Here is a 22,971-nt window from a genome sequence, read left to right on the forward strand (position 1 = left end):
ATAAAAGACTGAACACGAGGTGTATCACATAGAAGACTGAACACGAGATGTATCACATAGAAGACTGAACACGAGGTGTATCACATAGAAGACTGAACACAATATGTATCACATAGAAGACTGAACACAAGATGTATCACATAGAAGACTGAACACGAGGTGTATCACATAGAAGACTGAACACGAGGTGTATCACATAGAAGACTGAACACGAGGTGTATCACATAGAAGACTGAACACGAGGTGTATCACATAGAAGACTGAACACGAGGTGTATCACATAGAAGACTGAACACGAGGTGTATCACATAGAAGATTGAACACGAGGTGTATCACATAGAAGACTGAACACGAGGTGTAACACATAAAAGACTGAACACGAGGTGTATCACATAGAAGACTGAACACGAGGTGTATCACATAGAAGACTTAACACGAGGTGTATCACATAGAAGACTGAACACGAGGTGTATCACATAGAAGACTGAACACGAGGTGTATCACATAGAAGACTGAACACGAGGTGTATCACATAGAAGACTGAACACAAGGTGTATCACATAGAAGACCGAACGCTTCTGCAAATGAAGTGTATCGCATGGCTGCTTGTACACGACCAGCACGTACACATCTGTGTGAAGTGCACATAAGCACAACGTACACATGAGAACACGACTTGGCTCTTAAGGTCATTATACATCAGGGTCATTACACCTTAACGTGTCACAAGTGCCCTTGCACAAAATCCATGACTGGAGGAGGAGGGGGGGCGGGGGGCCCCCCTCCTACACCCCCCTATGTACACGTGATACGCCAAATGTACACTTTATACTTACCCGGATATGTACACACGTACCCTTCCTAAACTGCTATATATATATATATATATATATATATATATATATATATATATATATATATATATATATATCATTTGTTTATTATACTTTGTCGCTGTCTCCCGCGTTAGCGAGGTAGCGCAAGGAAACAGACGAAAGAAATGGCCCAACCCACCCCCATACACATGTATATACGTCCGCACACGCACATATACATACCTATACATCTCAACGTATACACATATATATATATACATATATACATGGAAAGAGGGGCAAGTATGAAGTCTGTTGGGGATGAGAGAGCTTGGGAAGTGAGTCAATTGTTGTTCGCTGATGATACAGCGCTGGTGGCTGATTCATGTGAGAAACTGCAGAAGCTGGTGACTGAGTTTGGTAAGTGTGTGGAAGAAGAAAGTTAAGAGTAAATGTGAATAAGAGCAAGGTTATTAGGTACAGTAGGGTTGACGGTCAAGTCAATTGGGATGTAAGTTTGAATGGAGAAAAACTGGAGGAAGTGAAGTGTTTTAGATATCTGGGAGTGGATTGGCAGCGGATGGAACCATGGAAGCGGAAGTGGATCATAGGGTGGGGGAGGGGGCGAAAATCCTGGGAGCCTTGAAGAATGTGTGGAAGTCGAGAACATTATCTCGGAAAGCAAAAATGGGTATGTTTGAAGGAATAGTGGTTCCAACAATGTTGTATGGTTGCGCGGCGTGGGCTATGGATAGAGTTGTGCGCAGGAGGATGGATGTGCTGGAAATGAGATGTTTGAGGACAATGTGTGGTGTGAGGTGGTTTGATCGAGTGAGTAACGTAAGGGTAAGAGAGATGTGTGGAAATAAAAAGAGCATGGTTGAGAGAGCAGACGAGGGTGTTTTGAAATGGTTTGGGCACATGGAGAGAATGAGTGAGGAAAGATTGACCAAGAGGATATATGTGTCGGAGGTGGAGGGAACGAGGAGAAGTGGGAGACCAAATTGGAGGTGGAAAGATGGAGTGAAAGGGATTTTGTGTGATCGGGGCCTGAACATGCAGGAGGGTGAAAGGAGGGCAAGGAATAGAGTGAATTGGATCGATGTGGTATACCGGGGTTGACGTGCTGTCAGTGGATTGAATCAGGGCATGTGAAGCGTCTGGGGTAAACCATGGAAAGCTGTGTAGGTATGTATATTTGCGTGTGTGGACGTATGTATATACATGTGTATGGGGGTGGGTTGGGCCATTTCTTTCGTCTGTTTCCTTGCGCTACCTCGCAAACGCGGGAGACAGCGACAAAGCAAAAAAAAAAAAATATATACATACACAGACATATACATATATACACATGTACATAATTCATACTGTCTGCCTTTATTCATTCCCGTCGCCACCCCGCCACACATGAAATGACAACCCCCTCCCCCCTCATGTGTGCGAGGTAGTGCTAGGAAAAGACACCAAATGCCCCATTCGTTCACATTCAGTCTCTAGCTGTCATGTAATAATGCACCGAAACCACAGCTCCCTTTCCACATCCAGGCCCCACACAACTTTCCATGGTTTACCCCAGACGCTTCACATGCCCTGGTTCAATCCACTGACAGCACGTCGACCCCGGTATACCACATCGTTCCAATTCACTCTATTCCTTGCACGCCTTGCACCCTCCTGCATGTTCAGGCCCCGACCACTCAAAATCTTTCTCTAAGAAAGTATCGTCTCCTCTCACTTAGATTTTTCTTTGTAAGTAGTCGTGGTTGTCTACCCCCAATACTTTACACACTTGGGGGGGGGGGGGGGGGGGGTCGTCTGCGCTTCCTTCCGGTGCTGGGGTGTGTGTGTCTCATGCAGCCTTACAGTTAACATGGTCAGTCATGCGCACTTCAATTCATGGCCGACAATTACATACATGTACGTGACCAGTTGGTGTACACGTGACCGTTCACTTACACACTTACAAGTTCTGGTCACGTGTGTGTGTGTGTGTGTGTGTGTGTGTGTGTGTGTGTGTGTGTGTGTGTGTGTGTGTGTGTGTGTGTGGTTCGAAGGATCGAGTCTTCGGTCATGCAAGACAATGGGCCACAACCCCACACCTCTTCTCTCTCTCTCTCTCTCTCTCTCTCTCTCTCCTCTCTCTCTCTCTCTCTCTCTCTCTCTCTCTCTCTCTCTATAGCAGCACCATGAGACTCATGAAACCACACACCTCTCTCTCTCTCTCCTCCTCTCTCTCTCCTCTCTCTCATCTCTCTCTCTCTCTCTCTCTCTCTCTCTCTCTCCTATAGCAGCACCATGAGACTCATGAAACCACACACCACCTCTCTCTCTCTCTCTCTCTCTCTCTCTCTCTCTCTCTCTCTCTCTCTCTCTCTCTCTCTCTCTCTCTCTCTCTCCTATAGCAGCACCATGAGACTCATGAAACCACACACCTCTCTCTCTCTCTCTCTCTCTCTCTCTCTCTCTCTCTCTCTCTCTCTCTCTCTCTCTCTCTCTCTCTCGTGACCTGTACTGGTAAATGGACCAGCCTCCTCCTCCTCTAACAACACCAAGAACAACAACAACAACAACAAGAACAACCCAGCTCGATTTGCACAGACCCACTCAAAGAATGTAGGCGCTTGAACACGAAGAAAACGGGGTCAGGAACACGCGAGAGAGAGAGAGAGAAAGAGAAAGTGGGATATGGAGAAATCGTGAACCATCCCCAGTGGTTCGTTATTCGTTATCATAATAACTTGTGCTCAATTGGCCTGTGATATCTTTATCTCACTTTTGGAAGGCTGATAACGAGAGAGGGGAAGATGAAACAGGATAAGTTGCCCAAGTGCACTTTCGTGTCATAATCACATCATCAGGGGAGACACAAGTGCACTTTCGTGTCATAATCACATCATCAGGGGAGACACAAGTGCACTTTCGTGTCATAATCACATCATCAGGGGAGACACAAGTGCACTTTCGTGTCATAATCACATCATCTGGGGAGACACAAGCGCACTTTCGTGTCATAATCACATCATCAGGGGAGACACAAGCGCACTTTCGTGTCATAATCACATCATCATCAGGGGAGACACAAGAGAGAAATATAACAAGTCAGTTGATATACAACGAAGAAGATATGTTTACCAAATGGCGCCCTAGCTTCGTTGGGTGGTTTCTTATCCCAGGTCAAGGGTTAAGTCTGTCTGCCATGTTCACTTTAGGCCTTGTCTGTCTCTCTGTCTGTCTGTCTGTGTCTATCTATTTGTCTGTCTGCCTGTGGTCACACGTGGTCCACACCATGGTCTTATGGTCACACGTGGTCCACACCATGGTCTTGTAACACACGTGGTCCACACCATGGTCTTATGGTCACATGTGGTCCACACCATGGTCTTGTAACACACGTGGTCCACACCATGGTCTTATGGTCACACGTGGTCCACACCCATGGTCTTGTAACACACGTGGTCCACACCATGGTCTTATGGTCACAAGTGGTCCACACCCATGGTCTTGTAACACATGTCGTCCACACCATGGTCTTATGGTCACACGTGGTCCACACCCATGGTCTTGTAACACACGTGGTCCACACCCATGGTCTTATGGTCACACGTGGTCCACACCATGGTCTTGTAACACACGTGGTCCACACCATGGTCTTATGGTCACACGTGGTCCACACCCATGGTCTTGTAACACACGTGGTCCACACCATGGTCTTGTAACACACGTGGTCCACACCCATGGTCTTATGGTCACACGTGGTCCACACCATGGTCTTGTAACACACGTGGTCCACACCATGGTCTTATGGTCACACGTGGTCCACACCCATGGTCTTATGGTCACACGTGGTCCACACCCATGGTCTTGTAACACACGTGGTCCACACCATGGTCTTATGGTCACAAGTGGTCCACACCCATGGTCTTGTAACACATGTCGTCCACACCATGGTCTTATGGTCACACGTGGTCCACACCCATGGTCTTGTAACACACGTGGTCCACACCCATGGTCTTATGGTCACACGTGGTCCACACCCATGGTCTTATGGTCACACGTGGTCCACACCCATGGTCTTGTAACACACGTGGTCCACACCATGGTCTTATGGTCACACGTGGTCCACACCATGGTCTTATGGTCACACGTGGTCCACACCATGGTCTTGTAACACACGTGGTCCACACCCATGGTCTTATGGTCACACGTGGTCCACACCCATGGTCTTGTAACACACGTGGTCCACACCATGGTCTTATGGTCACACGTGGTCCACACCCATGGTCTTATAGTCACACGTGGTCCACACCATGGTCTTGTAACACACGTGGTCCACACCATGGTCTTATGGTCACACGTGGTCCACACCCATGGTCTTGTAACACACGTGGTCCACACCATGGTCTTATGGTCACACGTGGTCCACACCATGGTCTTGTAACACACGTGGTCCACACCATGGTCTTATGGTCACACGTGGTCCACACCCATGGTCTTATGGTCACACGTGGTCCACACCATGGTCTTGTAACACACGTGGTCCACACCAAGGTCTTATGGTCACACACGTGGTCCACACCATGGTCTTATGGTCACCCTGGTGTGACGACGGTGGCCAGCGTGTGTGTGTGTGTGTGTGTGTGTGTGTGTGTGTGTGTATGTTGACCACTGCTGAGCCTAGCTCATTTGGGCTTGGGGGGGGGGGGGTCTGTCTGTGAGGCTAGGCAAAATGTGGGTGCTGAGTTCAGCAATTTGGCTGGGGGGTCTGTGTCAACTCCTTCAACACACTATCTATCTATTTCAGAGACCCGTCTGTCTATCTATCTGGCCAGCTCCACCTTGTGTGTGTGTGTGTGTGGAGGTTCATCTCTCTCTCTCTCTCTCTCTCTCTCTCTCTCTCTCTCTCTCTCTCTCTCTCTCTCTCTCTCTCTCTCTTCTATCTATCTATCTAGCTCTCTCTATCTCTCTTCCTCTCTCTCTCTCTCTCCTCTCTCTCTCTCTCTCTCTCTCTCTCTCTCTCTCTCTCTCTCTCTCTCTCTCTCTCTCTCTCTCTCTCTCTCTATCTATCTATCTAGCTCTCTCTCTCTCTCTCTCTCTCTCTCTCTCTCTCTCTCTCTCTCTCTCTCTCTCTCTTGTACACCCACTGGGAAGTGTACAGTGGTGAAGAGAGTACACCCCACTTAGTCCACAAACCCTAGTGGTCTTGTACACCCACTGGGAAGTGTACAGTGGTGAAGACAGTACACCCCACTTAGTCCACAAACCCTAGTGGTCTTGTACGCCCACTGGGAAGTGTACAGTGGTGAAGAGAGTACACCCCACTTGGACCACAAGACCAGCAAAAAACCCTAATGGTCTTGTACACTGTCACAGTGGGCAGACAGTGGATGTTCACAGTGGGACACAACACGTCATTAAGCCTTTCCACCATCGATTTAACGAGGCACATTCCCAGTGGAACTTATTTCACAGTGGAACCCAATTTCTGAGGCGTGTCCTCGCCAATAACCCATTTTCCATCACATTAGACAACCCCTTCAGCGTTTTCTATGAGGAGTAATAAGTATTATACACCACCTCCCGGGTATACTACACAAGATCTTCCATTGTAACCAGAGGTTTTGAACTTATAGACAAAGGTATATGGTATATCCAACTGTTAAAGAATTCAGAAGGTAGGAATATCAGAAGAAATGCAGAATGGTGTGAAAAAGCGCTTGTGACAAGCGCCTGTGGTGCAGGTGCAGAGGAGAGACATGGATCGATGCTTGGGTTCTCGTGGAGCAGCTATAGGAGAGGTGGTGTGCGAAAGTGAAGAGGAGTTACCAAAGTGTTTGCTGCCGGTGTGAGAGACATGCTGGGCAAAGGTCCTGTGTGAGAGAAATGGATCGATGCTTGGGTTCTCGTGGAGCAGCTATAGGAGAGGTGGTGTGCGAAGGTGAAGAGGAGCTGGCAATAGACCCAACCAAGCCGTTGCCACCTATTCTTAGGGAGCGGCCGTCGGGTCCAATGCGTTTGGGTTACCTGATGTGGGGGGGTCGTGGTGGACATATCCCATGGGATCATAGACATCCCATGGGATCAGAGACATCCCATGGGATCATAGACATCCCCTGGGATCATACACGTCCCATGGGATCATTGTGTCTTTCTTACCCCGCTCAGGTCACTGGGCTATGACCTCGTGAGGTCACACAGTGACACACGGGGTCACCCCTGTGTGTGTGTGTGTGTGTGTGTGTGTGTGTGTGTGTTAAAGAGAGAGAGAGAGAGAGAGGAGAGAGAGAGAGAGAGAGAGAGAGGAGAGAGAGAGAGAGAGAGAGATCCCTTTATCGAGACAAAAAAAAAAGAAAAAATAAAATATAAATTCCATATTCCCGCATGCCACACCTCCGCCTCTCTGTGGACGCTGCACTTCTCCTTTCCTCCACCACACCCCCATTTCCCCCATAGTGTACTGGGACAACCAATGCATGGGATCTCGTATACTATACAACCATCAAACCCCCATTTCCCCCATAGTGTACTGGGACAACCAATGCATGGGATCTCGTATACTATACAACCATCAAACCCCCATTTCCCCCATAGTGTACTGGGACAACCAATGCATGGGATCTCGTATACTATACAACCCTCATAGCAATGTTGAAATCCCGTTTCTGGCACGTATTTATCCACAAGATTTGTCATTCAAGTTTTCACACCGTCCAAAGCTTTTGACCATCAGGAAAGCTGACACATAAGCTTTGCTTGTCAATGCAGGATCATGCTATATAGAAAAAAAGAAAGTTCCAATTTGAAAATAAATGTTTATGTTATGTAAATGCGCGCCAATCATACACGAGGAATAGGTTTTCTTTCTTCAGAAGCCAATGCATCGAATTGGTCCAATCTAATCTCACTACACGACTTCATCTTTTCGCTTCCCTACCACCATACACCTTAGCTTACCTTAAGATAAGTGTGGCTTTCTTAAATTGTTTATCTCCTTCTTTCCACTTCTTCCTTCTTGCTTTATTTCCTTCCCTGGCACAGCAAATGGACGAGAAGGTAACACCAGAACCCTAGGCTGTCCAGCACAGCCAATCGCGCCTCTGAAATGGAATCCATTATTTGTTACATCTTCTGGGTGCAAAACAAAAAAATATGATAATCTTTATTTGTGCAAATGCACGAAGGTGATGTCATTGGTTGATGGTATGAGGGGGAAAGTTGCATGCCTAAAGGAGTCATAAGGGGGGTCAGGGGGTGGAGTGCAATGTTCTCCTGTGAAATAAAAGGTTTCAAAATGGCCTCTTATGTATATATATGATTTGTTTACCCATCTTATAACGAACACAGCTTCAAAAATAATCCAAAGAGTGTGCTTGAGAGAGGAGAAGAGGGTGTGTTGAAATGGTTTGGTCACATGGAGAGAATGAGTGAGGAAAGATTGACCAAGAGGATATATGTGTCAGAGGTGGATGGAACAAGGAGAAGTGGGAGACCAAATTGGAGGTGGAAGGATGGAGCGAAAAAGATTTTGAGCGATCGGGGCCTGAACATGCAGGAGGGTGAAAGGCGTGCAAGGAATAGAGTGAATTGGAACGATGTGGTATACCGGGCTCGACGTGCTGTCAATGGATTGAATCAGGGCATGTGAAGCGTCTGGGGTAAACCATGGAAAGTTCTATGGGGCCTGGATGTGGAAAGGGAGCTGTGGTTTCGGTGCATTATTACATGACAGCTTGAGACTGAGTGTGAACGAATGTGGCCTTTGTTGTCTGTTTCCCTGGCGCTACCTCGCTGAAGCAGGGGGTGGCGATACTGTTTCCTGTGGGGGCCGGGTGACGCCGGAAATGGATGAAGGCAAGTATGGATATGTACATGTGTATATATGTATAGGTGTACGTATAGGGTAACATATAGCATAAGGCTCGTATAGGCTGGCTTATATAGGGTAATATATAGGGTAAGGTTCGTGTAGGCTGGCTTATATAGGGTAATATATAGGGTAAGGTTCGTGTAGGCTGGCTTATATAGGGTAATATATAGGGTAAGGCTCGTATAGACTGTCTTATATAGGGTAATATATAGGGCAAGGCTCGTATAGACTGTCTTATACAGGGCAATATATAGGGTAAGGTTCGTGTAGGCTGGCTTATACAGGGTAATATATATAGGGCAAGGCTATTATAGGCTGGCTTATATAGGGTAATATATAGGGTAAGGTTCGTGTAGGCTGCCTTATATAGGGTAATATATAGGGTAAGGTTCGTGTAGGCTGCCTTATATAGGGTAATATATAGGGTAAGGTTCGTATAGACTGGCTTATATAGGGTAATATATAGGGCAAGGCTCGTATAGACTGTCTTATATAGGGTAATATATAGGGTAAGGTTCGTATAGACTGGCTTATGTAGGGTAATATATAGCATAAGGCTCGTATAGGCTGGCTTATATAGGGTAATATATAGGGTAAGGTTCGTGTAGACTGGCTTATATAGGGTAATATATAGCATAAGGCTCGTATAGGCTGGCTTATATAGGGTAATATATAGGGCAAGGCTCGTATAGACTGTCTTATATAGGGTAATATATAGGGTAAGGCTCGTGTAGGCTGGCTTATATAGGGAAATATATATAGGGTAAGGCTCGTGTGGGTCTGGCTTATATAGGGTAATATATATAGGGTAAGGCTCGTGTAGGCTGGCTTATATAGGGTAATATATAGGGTAAGGCTCGTGTAGGCTGGCTTATACAGGGTAATATATATATAGGGTAAGGCTCGTGTGGGTCTGGCTTATATAGGGTAATATATAGGGTAAAGCTCGTATAGGCTGGCTTATATAGGGTAATATATAGGGTAAGGCTCGTATACGCTGGCTTATATAGGGTAACCTATAGCCAGGCCTACCTATATAGGGTCAAACGAGGAGGTGTGTCCATGGAGTGTGGGGGAGGGGGGGCGATAATATACACACCCCCACACACCCCCACACCCCCACACACACCCCACACCCCTCCACACACCCACACACCCCACACACCCCACACCCCCCCACACACCCACACACCCCCACACACCCCTCCACACACCCCCCACACACACCCCCACACACACCCCTCCACACACCCCCCCACACACCCACACACCCCTCCACACACCCCCCACACACACCCCCACACACCCCTCCCACACCCCTCCACACACCCACACACCCCACACACCCCTCCACACACCCCCCACACACCCACACACCCCTCCACACACCCCCCACACACACCCCCACACACCCCTCCACACACCCCCCACACACACCCACACACACCCTCCCACACCCCCCACACACCCCCACACACCCCACACACCCTCCACACACCCAACACCCCACACACCCCACACCCCCACACACCCCTCCACACACCCCCCACACACACCCCTCCACACCCCCACACACCCCTCCACACACCCCCCCACACACCCCACACCCCCCACACCCCCCCCACCCCCCCTCCTCTTGTGGAAACACGTCGTCTACGGTGCGCCTGCGCAGCTCCCTTCCCCCCTCCCTCCTTCCCCCCCCCCTCTCCCACAAGGCAGCCATTCACTCCCGCGTGGGAGGCGGGTTGGGCACTTCCCCGGTGGGCGAGGCCATTCCAGGCAGCCCGGGGGAGGGAACGTGTCCAACAGACAGCTCCTACACCCCGTTTTCTTTTCCCCTTTCAGGTAAATAACAATGATATTGCAGTCTCCCTTTATCTAAAGTGGGTCTATCATAATGACACCCCGTTTTCTACTGGATCTATCATAATTACACCCCGTTTTCTACTGGGTCTATCATAATTACACCCCGTTTTCTACTGGGTCTATCATAATTGAGGGTTCATTACTCTTCCATGGATGCATGGCTGAGAGTCTTACCCAAATGGAATGGTCAGGCAGACCTTATGGGCGATAGATAGATGCGGGGGGGGAAGGGGTGGGGGTCATAGATAGATAGATATATAGATGCCACAAATGGTGGCAAGTTAGAAATATATTCTCAAAGAAAACGGGAGACGGTTGACAACTTCCTTCTCATGAAAATACACATTGGTCTGACGTTTACTTCCAAAAGTGTGAAAAATACAATAAAAAACAACAACACAACAATAATAATAATAATGATAATAATAATAATAATAATAATAATAATGATAATAATAATAATAATAATAATAATAATAATGATAATAATAATAATAATAATAATAATAATAATAATGATAATAATAATAATAATAATAATAATAATAATAATAATAATAATAATAATAATAATAATAATAATGATAATAATAATAATAATAATAATAATAATAATAATAATAATAATAATAATGATAATAATAATAATAATAATGATAATAATAATAATAATAATAATAATGACAATGATAACTACTGGTAGATCATAACTTTATAATTATATCCAAAGATTATTAATACCTTCCCTCTACATCTCTTGAGAAGCTGTGTCGATACCGATCGATATATTCCACTGTTATGAACGATGGGCCATCACTCTCAGGCCAGACCACTGGGCACTTCTCAAAATACTTCGTCCGTAGTGTCATTATGTTTCATACAAAAAGTGCTAAGTTAATTTTTTTATATGCCGTACGTACGTATATATATATATATATATATATATATATATATATATATATATATATATATATATATATATATATATATACATATAATTGAAGGTGGAAGGATGGATGAAAAAGGTTTTGAGTAATCGGGTCCTGAACATGCAGGAGGGTGAAAGGCGTGCAAGGAATAGAGTGAATTGGAACGATGTGGTATACCAGGGTCGACGTGCTCTCAATGGATTGAACCAGGTCATGTGAAGCGTCTGGGGTAAACCATGGAAAGTTCTGTGGGGCCTGGATGTGGAAAGGGAGCTGTGGTTTCGGTGCATTATTACATGACAGCTAGAGACTGAGTGTGAACGAATGTGGCCTTTGTTGTCGTTTCCTAGCGCTACCTCGCGCACATGCGGGGGGAGGGGGGGTGCTTTTTCATATGGGGCGGGGTGGCGACGAGAATGGATGAAAGCAGCAAGTATGGATATGCACATGTGTGCATATGTATATGTCTGTGTATGTATACATTGAGATGTATAGGTATGTATATGTGCTGTGCGTGGACGTGTATGTATATACATGTGTATGTGGACGGGTTGGGCCATTCTTTCGTCTGAGTCGACCGGTTCGAAACCCTCAGAATCACCCGGTTCGAAACCCTCTAAATCGACCGGTTCGAAACCTTCGTTGGAAACCCCAGGTGAATCGACCGGTTCGATCGAGACTTGAGAGGGTTCGAAACCGCTTCGACTCCGGGCGTAAACCAGGGCTGCAATCCACTGGCCATCTCACGTCAGTCCTTATAAATAAACACAAAAATACGACCACACGATTGGCTAAAGGGCAAACTACCTCCCGTTCTTGTCCCTAAAGGTGAAACTCTAATGATAAACAAATGGTAAACACATCTGTAATGTTGTGAAAATTGTTGGCTTGGGAGAGAGAGAGAGTGCTACACGAACCTGCAATATTTTGAAATGCATGATACTCCCCCTCTCTCCGCTGAGCCTTGGCAGGCACTGAGGTCCCGGATACACACCTCAGCTTTAAAACCCTCGTCGCCAAAATTAGTTCCCTCACGCAAGGGAAAAATCGGCGCGATGTAAATTTCGCGTTGGTCTCTCTCCCTACTCACGGCTCTTCCCCCACTTGCAAAATGGCTCCGGGGTTCTTTAACGATCGTTAAATAGGTAAAAGGATGCGAATTTATGGGATATTTTTATCATTTATGGTAAGTTTTGTAAGAAAACGTCGATATCGTGTTTGGTAATGGAAGTCACATAGTTTCCCAGTGAGTCTCATCCTATTTCAAAATGATTCGGTTCTCTTGAATATTTGCCAAGGGCAAACTTTGATAAATGAATTAATTCTTCATTACCGAGACTAGATTATTTCTATCTTTTTTTTATCTTTTATCTATATTTTCAAAAGAGACAGGGTCAGTTATCGTGTCGTAATAACATGAATTGAAGTGGATTTCATAGTTCAATAAATCTCTCTTAATGTTGCGCTTTCTTACCATTTGTTTACATTTATCTTTATTGTTATTGGCTTTTGATAAATGATGTTTACATTACATTTATCTGTCTGGATTTTGAAGCACAGTTGGCTTAGACGCCTGAAAATTGGTTTTTTATTTAGAGAATATAAGAAATTTATCGTGTTTCATTTTCCTCTTTAACTCATACGAATATATATATATATATATATATAATATATATATATATATATATATATATATATATATATATATAATATATATATATATATATTCCTATGAGTCCACGGGGGAAAATGAAACACGAAAAGTTGCCAAGTGCACTTTCGTGTTAATAATCACACATCAGTGGGTAGGACACAAGAGAGAAATGTAAGTCAGTTGATATACATCGAAGAGACGAAGCTAGGACGCCATTTGGTATACACACGTCCATATTCATACTTGCTTGCTTTCATCCACTCCGTCGCTACCCCGCCCATAGGAAACAGGATCGCCAACCCCTTCTTCAGCGAGGTAGCGCCAGGGAAGGAGACCGAAAATAAAGCCACCTTAGTTCACACATTATGACATTAATTATAGTTAAACTGTTATAAATTAGGGGGTAAATGGGGCTGAAACACCCCCTCTCCATTCCCCCTAGTTACGCCTGTGTAAACTGCCACCCACACTTTAAATTGGCTGTTTAAACTACTGAACCATCTATTGACGAGGGTTTTTAGAAGGGTCGTTAATGCCCAATTCCTAACCCTAAAACAGAACTTGATGATTTCTTACGTTACGCTATTTGAGCTGATTGGATGAGTGCGTCTGCGATGTTAGAATTGGAACGAACACATGGGAGGGTTTTAATTCAGTTTGATATGTCATCTTTTTATTATCATTCGTCGAATAATGACGTGTGTGTGTGTGTGTGTGTGTGTGTGTGTGTGTGTGTGTGATGGCATTGTACTGGCGTAAACAGAAATTATGCGTTTCGTAAACTGGACCTTCTTGGAGTCATGGTTGAGATGTGAGACATTTGGATCCGAGTTCGAACCCCTGGTTCGAGAGTAGGGAGGCTCAGACCCCAATGTCGTTTATCGATAAACAAATTATTATTAATACGATGGAGGGTAGATATATAGCCAGGCTTATGGTGGATTTAGCTATCATTATCCAGTTATCAATACTTATCAAAATGGAAAAAAAAAAAACACAAGAAGATTGGAACTCATCTTGCAATACGTCTTCATTTCAACTTGTTACCTTATCAGTTCTCTGCCACAACATTGGACTACTCTCACCCGAGCAAGGAAATGATATAAAGACTCGAACAAGGGTAAAAAAAAAATCACTTCCCTCAACCCAAGTCAACCAGATGGAGATCTGTCTCAAACTACATCCTCAAGGAAGGTACAATTCACACTTTCTCTTTTCCATCTCAAACTACATCCCATCCCTCAGGCATGTACAATTCACACTTTCTCTTTTCCATCTCAAACTACATCCCATCCCTCAGGCATGTACAATTCACACTTTCTCTTTTCCATCTCAAACTACATCCCCCCCTCCCCTCCAGGCATGTACAATTCACACTTTCTCTTTTCCATCTCAAACTACATCCCCCCCCCCTCCCTCCCAGGCACGTACAATCCACACTTTCTCTTTTCCATCTCAAACTACATCCCTCAGGCATGTACAATTCACACTTTCTCTTTTCCATCTCAAAAATTCAATACGTCACATGGACCCCCATCCCACATATTCCCCAGGCGCCGAGTGCAAGACACAAGAACATGTTCACCACTGTTCACCACACGAAGAGAAAGACAGAACTTTGAACACATTTGGAAGAGAGAAGAGTTTTCCCTTCCATTTCTCATCCCATGATTGTGTGTTGTGTTGTGTGTGTGTGTGTGTGTGTGTGTGTGTGTGTGTGTGTGTGTGTGTGTGTGTGTGTGAGAGAGTCATATTGAACAAGTGGATGAAGTTACACGAAATGGCTTTTGAGATGTAACGTTCAAATCTTGTTATGAACATTTGCATGTATAGATCACACAAGTGTGTGAAATAATTAGACTTTTATGTTCAGTCTTTAGGGGGTTTAAAATGGTTTAATGACCTAATGGCCAGGGAGGGTAATTGGCCAGTCTATCAAAGTAAATGGTCAGTGATGTTATATATATATATATAATATATATATATATATATATATATATATTATATATATATATATATATATATATAAATTGATATAAACATAGGAATATCAGTGATGTATATCTATAAATAGGAATGTATATATATGAGAACACACACATGTAAACATTCTTGATCAGGAACCGGTATTTTACCCCTTGAACACCACGGTATACGACCCTTGAACACGACGGTATACGACCCTTGAACACGACGGTATACGACCCTTGAACACGACGGTATACGACCCTTGAACACGACGGTATACGACCCTTGAACACGACGGTATACGACCCTTGAACACGATGGTATCGACCCTTGAACACGACGGTATACGACCCTTGAACACGACGGTATACGACCCTTGAACACGACGGTATACGACCCTTGAACACGACGGTATACGACCCTTGAACACGACGGTATGCGACCCTTAAACACGACGGTATACGACCCTTGAACACGACGGTATACGACCCTTGAACACGACGGTATGCGACCCTTGAACACGACGGTATACGACCCTTGAACACGACGGTATACGACCCTTGAACACGACGGTATACGACCCTTGAACACGACGGTATACGACCCTTGAACACAAGGGTATACGACCCTTGAACACGAGGGTATACGACCCTTGAACACGAGGGTATACGACCCTTGAACACGACGGTATACGACCCTTGAACACGACGGTATACGACCCTTGAACACCACGGTATACGACCCTTGAACACCACGGTATACGATCCTTGAACACGACGGTATACGACCCTTGAACACGACGGTATACGACCCTTGAACACGACGGTATACGACCCTTGAACACGACGGTATACGACCCTTGAACACGACGGTATACGACCCTTGAGCACGACGGTATACGGACCCTTTGAACACAGACGGTATACGACCCTTGAACACGACGGTATACGACCCTTGAACACGACGGTATACAACCCTTGAACACGACGGTATACGACCCTTGAACACGACGGTATACGACCCTTGAACACGACGGTATACGACCCTTGAACACGACGGTATACGACCCCTTGAACACGACGGTATACGACCCTTGAACACGACGGTATACGACCCTTGAACACGACGGTATACGACCCTTGAACACGACGGTATACGACCCTTGAACACGACGGTATACGACCCTTGAACACGACGGTATACGATCCTTGAACACGACGGTATACGACCCTTGAACACGACGGTATACGACCTTGAACACGACGGTATACGACCCTTGAACACGACGGTATACGACCCTTGAACACGACGGTATACGACCCTTGAACACGACGGTATACGACCCTTGAACACGACGGTATACCCCTTCCCCTTCCCCCCCCCCGCCCGCCCCGCCCCGGAGAGAGAGAGAGAGAGAGAGAGAGAGAGAGAGAGAGAGAGAGAGAGAGAGAGAGAGAGAGAGAGAGAGAGAGAGAGACCTCCCCCCCCACACACACACACACAATTACCGGAAGGATGAATGACGTAGTTGAAAGAGGTGGGGGGGAGGGGGAGAAAGGGGGAGAAGAGGGGAGGGGGAGAGGGGAGAGAGAGGGGGGGGAGGTGTTGTGTCTTGCTCTTCCTTGTGTTTCGTAAGCTGTTACTCTAGCCACACATCCCCCCCCCACCTTCTCAACTCCTCTCTCTCTCTCTCTCTCTCTCTCTCTCTCTGGCCTTTGTGGGGGGTGTGGGGGGGGGTGTGACCCCCTCCCCTCTCTCTATGTCTTGGGGGGGTAATCGAGGGGAGGGGGGAGGGGAGGGAAGGGGGGGGTCGTGGTCAATATACCACACCCGGGTCGATAGATAGATAGATAGATAGATAGATAGACAGACCTCCGTCTAGGTACATACATGTACATATTGGAAAGGATCACAATTTTGCGCGTGATCAAGTATATTCCTATGAGCCCACGGAAGGGAAAATGAAACACGAAAAGTTCCCAAGTGCACTTTCGTGTCATAATCACATCATCATGTGATTATTACACGAAAGTGCACTTGGGAACTTTTCGTGTTTCATTTTCCCCATGGACTCATAGGAATACATATGTACATATATGTACATGTAACGCTGTAATACATACATATGGACATACATATGTACATATGTATATGTAACCTTGAAGTATGGTGGATTGAACAAGATGAGTGACGTCATAATGTTGGTGTACAGCAGGGGGGGGGGGGCTGTTAAGGTCACCTGGTTATAGTACAGGAGGGAGGGAGGTACCCATTTTATCGACCGATCCTTAAAGAGGGATGAACAGCTGGGTTGACTGTGGGCCGCAACTAGGATTCGAACCCATGCCGCGTCGTGTGTGTGTGGTGTTACCTGTTAGTTACCTGGTAGTACCCAGCCTGGTCGATATCTATCGACCACTTTCTACCAACCAGAGAGCCAGGAAATAATTTTATAATGTATCCCAATTTTAAAATTTTGAATTTTTAAAAATTTGTCATAAATATAAAAATCATTAATTTAAAAATCATATAAAGATCATAAAAATTCATAGATATAAAAATCATATAAACATTATAATATAAAAATCATGAATATAAAAATCATAGATATTAAAATCATATAAAAATCATAGATATTAAAATCATGATATAAAAATCATAAATATAAAAATCATAATATGAAGATTATAATGAATAAATCATAATATAAAGATTATGATATAAAATCATAAATATAAAAATCATAAATATAAAAATCATAAATATAAAAATCATAAATATAAAAATCATGATATGAAGATTATAATAAATAAATCATAATTTAAAGATTATGATATAGAATTCATAAATATAAAAGATATAGATATGAAATTCATAATATAAAAATCATATAGATAATCATAAATATAAAAATCATAAGTATAAAGATTATGATATAAAAATCATAAATATAGAAATCATAAATATAAAAATCATAAGTATAAAAATTATAATATAAAAATCATAAATATAAAAATCATAAATATAAAAATCATAAATATAAAAATCGTAAATATAGAAATCATAAATATAAAAATCATAAATACAAAAATCCATATTAGAAAAAAAAAATTCATTTATAGTATTTCCTCTTCACAAAAACCTACCACTATGTCTACCATAAAACGATAGATAGAGACATTTAAGGATAGATAAAGATAAGCAGAAAAAAAAAATTCTCTTATTAACATTTAAGTTAGCATTTTTCCCCCCGCACTCCACCTTTCCGTTTTCGTTAAAGAGAAAAAAAAAATAAAAGAAATTTAAAAAAACAAAAAATAAAAAAAATTTAAAAATCTCTCGTCGGTGGGGAACTTCCCCCCCTTCCCCCCCTGTGGGATGTGGGGGGGGGTAGGTAGGGGGGAAAAAGGGGGAGGGGGTGATTAATGATCAATGGGGGGTGGGAACTTCGCATCTTGTGACCTTTTTAAAAATCGTGCGATTTTTTTGTGTGTTTGTGTGTGTGTGTGTGTGTGTGTGTTTTATTTCCCCCCCCCCCCCCCACCTTCTCGTCTCTGTGTCTGAAGTGGTTAAATAATTACCGGGTTTCGGGACCAGCTGGGTTTTGAGAAGTTACCCCTTTTCCCCGTTTTCGTTTCCACTTTACTTCTATTATTCATTTTCAGGTGGGTTTAGGACAGTCCCCTTATCCCGTTTTCGTTTCCACTGGATCCAATTATTATTATTATTATTATTATTATTATTATTATTATTTATTATTATTATTATTATTATTATTATTATTATTATTATTATATTATTTTATTATTATTATTATTATATTATTATTATTATTATTATTATTATTATCATTATTATTATTATGATTAATTTTTCATTATTATTTACACATCAATTTGGTAAATTTTAATGCCCTAAAATTATCGTGTAGAAATTTAATTATGAACACAATATATTTATCACAAATACATGATACTTGACCGCCGTTTCCCGCGTCAGCGAGGTAGCGCCAGGAAACAGACCAAGAATGGCCCATCCACAATAATATATACATACATATATACACCTATGTATATAAACGCATACATATATACATCTACGAAGAGAACGTAGGACGTCAAACCCAGTCTTTCACCGAGTAAGGGATCTTGGTCGCTGGGGACCTTTGAATTAGTGAAGGTAATTGAACCTTTGGGACATATCGATCCCAAGTGAGTGACAGACACTCAGTTGACTACCTGGGCCGAACCAAAGTTTGGGAAGCTCATTTGAGTCCACGTCTTTTCAGCTCCATTAATATCTTAAAGTCTCTCGTCGTCCAAACACACACACACACACAAAAAAAAAAAAACTAGAAATTAATGGATTTTTGTCCAATGTCTGAGGATTTTTATCTCGATTTTTAAGTCATATTTATTGAAGTGGTTTAGATTAAATCCTATGTTTGTTGTGGGTTGTTGTTGATATGATTTTTCTTATTTTATCCCTGGAAACCACAGTGTGGATGTCTCATCTCCCCCCCACCTTCCACTAACCCTTTCCCCCCTTCCGTTATGCAAATGGCTTCAACCCTGTTTCATCTGGGGGCGATGGCATCAGGCACCACTACTAAAGCATTATGGAATTATAACATTACCTTGTTCAATGTGAGATTCCATCCCTTATCCTCTCCAAACCCTGACAGATGTGAATCGAACTTCCACCCTTCCCCATGACCTTAGATAGTCAGCCAAGCCAGCTGGTCCAAACTCCAAAAGATCACAGAGAGAGAATGGACTTCATGTCACACAGACATCATCATGAACACTCAAGTCTTACACAAAGTAGATGGTCTTTTGAACACTTCCCATCATCAAGAAACCTTCAGCTCCACCTTAAACGACGCCTCACCTTTTTAGTCACCCACTTTTTCAAAAGGACAAATATCATAACCACATTTCATGTAGGCAGAGCACTGAGATATCACGTATTGTGCACCTGCCACAGTTGTAGACACTTGTGTAATGAGACGACAATCATTCCACCACACAACACCTGTGTAATTGGAGCGCAATCATTCCACCACAGTCAAGCCACAATATGCTCAACACCTGGTCTAATGTAACAGAAACTGGATCCTCTTCTCACCTGCTGTTTTTTTTTTTTTTTTTCTCTTCTTAACCAATCGCCAACCTTCATGTGGAATTGGAAACCTCACCCTAAGCCTCACATTTCACCAACTTGTATTTACAGCCACGCCATCACCACACGGACGAAACACCCACACAGTCTAATGTCTCAATAGACACTAAACACACACACACCAAACCAGTCTTGAGTTCAGCTCGAGACATTATATACACTCATTGGAAACTACACTCCCTAGACATGTACGCGGTACACTTTCTCCATTGTTACTACACTCCCCTAGACATGTACGAGACATACTTTCTCCATTGCGTCCTGGACTCCATCCATTTCCACAATTTAGTAGACATGACATATATTTGTTTATTATACTTTGTCGCCGTCTCCCGCGTTAGCGAGGTAGCGCATGGAAACAGACGAAAGAATGGCCCAACCCACCCACATACACATGTATATACATACACGTCCACACACACACATATACATACCTATCCATCTCAACGTATACATATGTATATATACACACAGACATATACATATATACACATTACATAATTCATACTGTCTGCCCTTATTCATTTCCGTCGCCACCCCGCCACACATGAAATGACACCCCCCTCCCCCCGCGCATATATACACGTAGAAGTTAAAGACAGAAGCTGTCAAAATCTACCAATCTAAAAAGAAATATCAATTCAGACTTGAATGGAATCGGGGTTCGAACCCTGATACCTGGATCAGATCTTGTGGTCGACCGTCTTTCCACGAGGGCATGACAATAGAAGACGGGACGCCGAGGCTTACATGAGGAGAATCAAACAACGAAAACAGTGAAATGAAAAGATGTGGGAGGTTAGCGTTGTAGGTCAGCCATGCGCTCATGGCAGGAATCTAAATCATATGGCTTAATAAGGCCACACACACACACACACACACACACACACACACACACACACAGAGGTGAAGCCATGCAATGTTGCCAATACAATAAACATGAGACCCTTGCTATAAATATAGCTAACTCTCCCAGATGGTCTACGGCCCACTACAATATTCAGGACACACTACCTCGAACACTTAAATGCCACACGTTTGATATTTCAGAGCTACGGTGTTTTGATGAAAACATTAATATAATGGACCAGGGTTATGTATCCTGGGAAAAAAAGATGATATAGGGGGGGCGGTGTGGTGGTGTTAGGGTGGGTGGGGAGAAATGATGATGAGAGGGGATCTATCATTGGACGCCGTGTATTACTGAGGAATGTTGAATGTTCAAGATCCAAGTGGGTTGTTTTCGTCTTTCTTCTTCTTTTGCTTCTTCTTCTTCTTCTTCTCTTCTTCTTCTTCTTCTTCTTCTTCTTCTTCTTCTTCGCTTGTCGACGAAACTGAGAGAGAGAGAGAGAGAGAGAGAGAGAGAGAGAGAGAGAGAGAGAGAGAGAGAGAGAGAGAGAGAGAGAGAGAGAAGTATTTTGAAGGACTGTTGAATGTTGATGTTCAGTTAGCCAGCTGTGGCCCGTCTGGGTCGAGATGGGAAATCAGATTTGGTAAAAGTCTCGGTAAACGTTCATGGCGTAAAGAGAAAGAAAGAGAGAAGAGTTAGCGAAAAACCACCTGCACGTGCGAAGCCTTCCTTAACATTAGGATTCGAACCGATACCATTTGTGTTGGAGCTAGGGAACGCTGACCCAATGGAAGTTAATGACGCCCATAATAGAGGAATGTATGATAGTAATGTATGTAAACATGAACCCAGTGCAATTACTTAGCTTCAAGTATATAATATATATAATATATATATATATATATATATATATATATATATATATATATATATATATATATATATATATGGATGATCACATGGATAATCCATATTGTGTTGTGATCCAGACTTGAGACTCGAACCATGGACACATTCCTGAAACCTCAGTTCGCTGCCGGGAGTCGACCCAGGGGATTCCTATCCCAACCCCCCTCAATCCAAGATGGCCGCCATCGATCGTGGATCAGGTACTCCCTCCTCGACACACTAATCCTTTATTGCTAGAGCCGGAGATGGCGCTGAACTACACGTCCAATTCCACGATCACTTTGGGTCTGCCAAGTCTTGGACCAGAAGATGATATCCCCAACAACAACAAGACCATCATTCGGGTGTACCAAGTCCTTAGTTCCACGAGAGAGGAGCCCGTTGTGTGCCAAATGAGGATGAGTTGATCTTGGAATGGTGACATCCGGAAAGCATTTGCCACTGTGTGCACGGGCTGATAAGACACTGGATCACGAGATAGAATAAGAAGAACAACAAGAACATCATTTCAGGTGTAACCAAAGTCTTAGATTTCCACGAGAGAGGGAGCTCTGTTGTGTGCCAAAAGTGAGGGATGAGTTGATCTTTGGAATGTAGACATCCGGAAAGCATTTGACACTGTGTGCACGAGGAAGCTGATTAAGAAACTGGATCACGAGATAGGAATAAACAGAAGAACACCAAGACCATTTCAGGTGTAACCAAAGACTTAGATTTCCACGAGAGAGGGAGCTCTGTTGCGTGGCAAAAGTGAGGTATCAGTTGATCTTTGGAATGTAGACATCCGGAAAGCATTTGACACTGTGTGCACGAGGAAGCTGAATAATAAACTGGATTACTAGATAGGAATGAACAGAAGGACAACACAATTTCAGATGTAACCAAATTCTTAGACTTCCACGAGAGAGGGAGCTCTGTTGTGTGCCAAAAATGAG

At 43.7% G+C, this 22,971-nt stretch overlaps 1 long non-coding RNA gene across 1 annotated transcript in view; it reads right to left on the reverse strand.

The window, feature by feature from the left end:
• The window catches only part of LOC139763019 (uncharacterized), a 72,398-nt gene extending 59,948 nt beyond the window's left edge, over positions 1-12,450 (reverse strand). The window contains exons 1-2 of the long non-coding RNA XR_011716012.1: positions 12,392-12,450; positions 7,767-7,909 (exon numbers count right to left, since the gene is read on the reverse strand). This is a non-coding gene — a long non-coding RNA (uncharacterized lncRNA). The remainder of the gene's footprint in view (positions 1-7,766; positions 7,910-12,391) is intronic.
• Positions 12,451-22,971: the final 10,521 nt, after the last annotated feature.

The sequence above is a fragment of the Panulirus ornatus genome, chromosome 45, assembly GCF_036320965.1.
Source record: "Panulirus ornatus isolate Po-2019 chromosome 45, ASM3632096v1, whole genome shotgun sequence".
NCBI classification, from domain to species: Eukaryota; Metazoa; Arthropoda; class Malacostraca; order Decapoda; family Palinuridae; genus Panulirus; species Panulirus ornatus.